The sequence below is a fragment of the Schistocerca cancellata genome, chromosome 5, assembly GCF_023864275.1.
Source record: "Schistocerca cancellata isolate TAMUIC-IGC-003103 chromosome 5, iqSchCanc2.1, whole genome shotgun sequence".
NCBI classification, from domain to species: domain Eukaryota; kingdom Metazoa; phylum Arthropoda; class Insecta; order Orthoptera; family Acrididae; genus Schistocerca; species Schistocerca cancellata.
Window position 1 is genome coordinate 237,388,273 of NC_064630.1, and position 6,112 is coordinate 237,394,384.

General features: G+C 42.9%; 1 pseudogene; it reads right to left on the minus strand.

Annotated features, from left to right (window-relative positions):
* Positions 1-3,186: 3,186 nt before the first annotated feature.
* Positions 3,187-3,304, minus strand: LOC126189947 (5S ribosomal RNA; annotated as a pseudogene).
* Positions 3,305-6,112: the final 2,808 nt, after the last annotated feature.

Below are 6,112 nucleotides of genomic sequence, written 5' to 3' on the forward strand. Positions count from 1 at the left end.
GCCGTCCAACAAACTTAAGTACGTGACAAACAACGTAACAAATTTGTGCACATCAAAACTGTATCCACAACATTACCTGAAATTTCCAGTTGAATAATGCTCTCACTTTTTCATGCTTTTTCATGCTTGTTAATAACAGCAGCTCGTACATTTCCTGATAACATGCTGTATAATGAAGAAAAGTCAACAAAACACAGAAAATATGCCGAAAATAAAAACAAATAACATAGAAACCATTCTACGACTTAAAATAACAATGCTAATTTTGCATATTTTACCATAAAGAAAAATCCACAGCTGATGGCGATATTGTTGTTAAAAATTGTTTGAAAATATTATAACTAACAAGTGTTGAGCATCAGTGTGGACCCACAGTCTCATATTATTTTTTTATACACTTCAGAGCAACGTACCTGATAAACCTGCCTAATATCGTGTGGGACCCCAACGAGCACGCAGATTTGCCGCAACACGACGTGGCAGGGACCTGACTAATGTAGGAAGCAGTGCTGGAGGGAACTGACACCATGAATCCTGCAGAGCTGTCCTTATATCCGTAAGAGTACGAGGGGGTGGTGATCTCTTCTGAACAGCACTTTGCAAGATAGCCCATGTATGCTCAGTATGTTCATGTCTGGGACTTTGGTGGCCAGCGAAAGTGTTTAAACTCGGAAGAGTGTTCCTGGAGCCATTCTGTACCAATTCTGGAGCGTTGCATTGTCCTGCTGGAATTTCCCAAGTCCATCGGACTGCACAATTGACATGAATGGTTGCAGGTGATCAGACAGGATGCTTACGTACGTGTCACCAGTCAGAGTAGTATCTAGAAGTATGAGAGGTCTCATATCACTCCAACTGTACGCGCTCCACACCATTACAGAGCCTCCAACTGCTTGAACAGTCTACCTGACATGCAGGGTCCATAGATTCATGAGTTCGTCTCCATACTTGTACACGGCCATCCGCTCGATACAATTTGAAACGACACTTGTCCGACCAGGCAACATTGCTCCAGTCATCAATAGTCCAATGTCGGTGTTGACGGGCCCACGCGAGGCGTAAAGCAGGCATCAAGGGTATACGAGTGGGTCTTCGGCTCCGAAAGAAAATATAGATGATGTTTCATTCAATGATTCGTACGCTGACACTTGCTGATGAGCCAGCATTGAAATCTGCAGCAGTTTCCGAAGGGTTACACTTCTGTTGCGCTAAACGATTCTCTGCAGTCATCGTTGGTCCTGTACTTGTAGGATCGTTTTCCTGCAGCATCGATTTGGAAGATTTGATGTTATACCGGATTCCTGATATTCACGGTACACTCGTGGAATGATCGTACGGGATAATCCCCACTTCATTACTACTTCGGAGATGCAGTGTCCCATTGTTCGTGCGACGCCTATAACACGACGTTCAGGCACACTTAAATTTTGATTATCTGCCATTGTAGCAGCATTAGTAACTGATCTAACAACTGCGCTAGACACTTATTGTCTTATATAAGCGTTGGCACCCGCAGCGCCGTGTTCTGACTGTTTACCTATCTTTGTATTTGTATACGCATGCCTATACCAGTTTCTTTGGTGCTTCAGTTGCAAACAAGGACCAACGGAGGAGTTTAGAGACAAAATGATTCTTTCTATCTTTTATGATAGAAAAACGTGTAAAACGTGTTTCGGAAAATTACGAAGAAGTTGACTACATCCGCGTCCCTCTCCTCACACCGACTCCTCTATATTTAACACGTTGACCGGGTCTCTGGGAGGAATGTTTCGACGCCAGGCCAGACATAGCCACACCACGGCGTTACGTGTGAGGCTACGCTGTGGCCGCCAGCGGTCTCGTTGCAGTCAACTTGTTAATAAATTACCACAACAAGAAGAATACAATTGCATGCGGATTTTCTTTCAACATACACATTTGAGCTATCTGATAGATTCCACTTAACGTACCTCTCTTTGTCATAACCTAGCCCATGACCGTCTGAAAGCTGTAAACCACTCAGTTTCAACTCAAGGCAAATCATTTTAGTGAGTGGCTGATCACTCTTCTGGTCACAGTCAACAAAGAAAAACAATGACTGTCTACATCTGTATTGATTTTCTTCACCATGGCCACGTAGCTCATTATAAAAACTTTTTGCTGAGTTTAGGCCTAGTCAGGAGTTGCATCAACCATACCAGAAAAGTATTTATCATCTGTTAACCCTGATAAAATAGTCTGGTAAATATTGTCTCAAGCAGTTTCAATTAATTTTTTTCCAACATCGAGTAACCAAACGTTTTCCTCCCTCTTGTGAGGCTTCACATTTTTTAAATGCAGTTTCGTAACTGGATCGAACTACGCCAAAAACTTTAAATATACTTCCATTTCAATTATGTCCACCTAAGTGACAATAATCTCTTAAAGCTAAATCTTTACCAGGGAGATGAAGAAGCGCACCAATTACGAGACGCAGCCCAGCGTTCCAATGCTGCTCTTCTCTTAACAACGTTTCACCTAAAAGATCTTCTGTAGCTGAAGTATTAATTAGAGGATTTTCTAATTTACGCAATTCTACGTGATCAGCACTGCTTTCACGTTAACTCACTCTTTGTTCTAGCTTCTTCCAGCCGTAACCTTGAACCAAACGAGAGAAATCCGTGTGTCGCGAAAACAATCGGCAAACAAAGGAATTCATTACTTGCTCCTCTTTGCTCCAAACACAACAAATCCTTTTTGAAATTTCCCCATTTTTTAATATGCGCTTAAACACATTTGAAAAAAGGGTTAATTACATTTCCGGTCCCGCGGCAGTCTTTTCAGTGTTTGCGAAGGTCCTCACCTAGCAGCTTCATCTACTTCTAAACTGCTGAAGCGCTATTGTTTTTCACTCGAAGGACCACCAATGAATACAGCCGGTTTCCCCTTCCCCGGGGGACAATAAGCTCGACGGAAAGGGGAGGGGGGAGGGAAAGGGGGCGGAGTGGGGCAGGTAATGTTATAGGTTTTAAATATTAGTGATACACTACTATTAGTGATACATTACTACTAAAAAATTCACGTCCATGCCTGACATTTAAATAAATTGTATGTGGGATCTGCACACCGCATTCCCTGTCGTTCTGGTGATATTCTTGACCGAAGCCGCTACTATTCGGTCGAGTACCTCCTCAATTGGCATCACGAGGCTGAGTGCACCCCGAAAAATGGGAACAGCGCGTGGCGACCTGGATGGTCACCCATCCAAGTGCCGACCACGCCCTACAGCGCTTAACTTCGGTGATCTCACGGGAACCGGTGTATCCACTGCGGCAAGGCCATTACCGTACTAACCCTTTCAGATGTTTCCGTAGGTGACGTCGGACGCCCTTAGTGCTCAATAGGCGATTTCTGTCCTTAAGATATCAGAAGAAACATCAGAAAACAACTCTGCTGATTTATTACGAGCAACATATTTAAAAGAACAGAAGTCTGCAATAACAGTGTCGAAATTTTTAAGTCCTGACATATTGCACAATTCCTCAAAATTATCGTCACTAAGTTCTTGAAATGTTTTAAAACTTTCAAAGAATGAACTTGGATCTACACTGAAGCGCCAGAAACTGGCATAGGCATGCGTACTTATATACAGTATTTTTAAACAGGCAGAATATGGCGCTGCGGTCGGCAACGCCTATGTAAGACAACAAGTGTCTTCGCAGTTATTAGAACGGTTACTGTCGCTACACTGTCAGGTTATCAAGATTTAAGTGAGACATGAAGTGGGGGTTTCCCGTACGACCATTTCACGAGTGTACCGTGAATATCAAGAATCCGGCAGAGCATCAATTCTCGGTCGTCGCTGCGGCCGGAGAAAGATCCTGCAAGAACGGGACCAGTAACGACTGAACAGAATCGTTCAACGTGACAGAAGTGCAACCATTCCGAACATTACTGGAGATTTCAGTGCTGCGCCATCAACAAGTGTCAGCGTGCGAAACATTCAATGGAACATCATCGATAAGGGCTTTCTTAGCCGAAGGCACCCTCGTGCACCCTTGATGACTGCACGACACAAAGCTTAGCGCCTCGTTTGGGCCCGTCAACACCGACACCGAAATGTTTATGACTGGAAACATGATGCTTGGTCGGACAAGTATCGTTTCAAATTGTGTGGAGCAAATGGACGTGTATCGCTATGGAGACAAGCTCATGAATCCACGGACCCTGCATGTCAGCACAGGGCCGTTTTTGCTGGTGGAGGCTCTGCAACGGCGTGGGGCGTGTGCAGTTGGAGTAATATGGGACCCCCGATACGCCTAGATACGACTCTGACAGGTGACACGCACGTAAGCATCCTGTCTGGTCATCCATTCATTTCCATTGTGCATTCCGACGGACTTGGACAATTCCAGTCGGACAACTTGACACCTGCCGGCAGCTGTGGCCGAGCTGTTCTAGCCGCTTCATTCCGGAACAGCACTGCTGCTACAGTTGAAGATTCGAATCCTGCCTCGGGCATGGATGTGTGTGATGTCCTTAGGTTAGTTAGGCTTAAGTAGTTCTGAGTTCTAGGGGACTGATGACCTCAGATGTTAAGTCCCATAGTGCTTAGAGCCATTTTTTGAACGCGACATCCCACACGTCCACAACTGCTACAGGGTGGCTCCAGGAACACTATTCTGAGTGTAAACACTTACGCTGGCCATACACTCTTCAAATATGAACATGGTTGACGTATCTGCGGTGTCTTGTAACGTGCTGTTCAGAAGAGATCTCCACGCCCTCGTAATCTTACGGTTTTATGGACAGCCCTGCAGGATTCATGATGTCAGTTCCCTCCAGAACTACTTCAAACATTATTCGAGTCCATGCCACGTCGTGTCGCGGCACTTCTGCGTGCTCGTGGGGGCTCCACGTGATATTAGGCAGGTGTATCAGTTTCTTTGCCTCTTTATTTTATTTTATTTTTTATGGCCTTGTCACTGTATGTTGCTTAATTTCAATAATTATACTTTTCACAATATCGTTAAGTATTTTCATTGTTTCTTTCTTGTCGTCCGTGAATGACACACTTTTAGGTTTAGTAGCGTAATTTTATAGTTTTTCTTTTTTAATTGTATGCAGTGTGGCATTTTTCGCACTACGTTTATCAGAAACGTTAAGGCTGTCTATGTATTTCACGTGTTCCAGAGCTCCAGAATAAAGTACAGGGAGTTGTGAAATTTTGAATGATGGTTTTTGCACTATTGCACTTACATTTGAGACGGCATTTAATTTCTCGTCTAAAATCTCTAAGCGTACAATGAAAGTGTTTGCTTATCATTTCTGACTATGACTAGATTCCTCCTGCCAAACTTGCTAAATCCTAATAGTTCTTATGTATAAGTACGCATGCCACTTGTATCATAGGAATATAGCATGAACTGTGCAATAGGTATTCAACCAGCGGATGTCAACAGTATCTGGTATTTTTAAAATGTGTCATTCTACAGCACAATGAATTTCATGCGATATATTTTCTCGATTAGGAGAAGCACGAAATAGTTTACAAATGTTCTTAACATATTGCAGTGTGTGTTTCATTGTATGATGGTATGATGTTCATACCTACAGCTGGTGACAGCAATTGACAAAACATGTGCTGTGCAATGAATGTGCGGCATGTCGTGCTCCCCCCCCCCTTTTTTTTGTATAACCGAGCGTAGACCCCAGTGGCAGATCCACTAAAATTAGCAGCACCACCGATAAAGCAGGTTATGAATTTGCCATAAGAAAATTTCTGTTTCCTTAGCTCCCTGTCAGTTACTGTAAATTTTGATTCAGCTATAGCAACATCATTTCAACCAGATATGAAAACCTTTACTTCATTTCAAATTACGTAGGCGGAACAGCGTGATTAACTAGCAAAGGTATTTCACTTCGATTAGAAAGACTTGTAGATTCATCTGCCATTAAGGAAAAGTATTTTGTTTCATCTTTACCGTCAGAAGCCTCACGAATACAGCTTAATAATTCTCAAGCAGTATGTTTGCTAACATATTACGTGGCTTTTCACTCTGAAATTTAACCCACTTTTCAAGTTTAATGTCGCTTCTTGTTACTATCTTATAAATTAGAGGTTCATATTTTGTTGTGTGGAACATTACTTCCT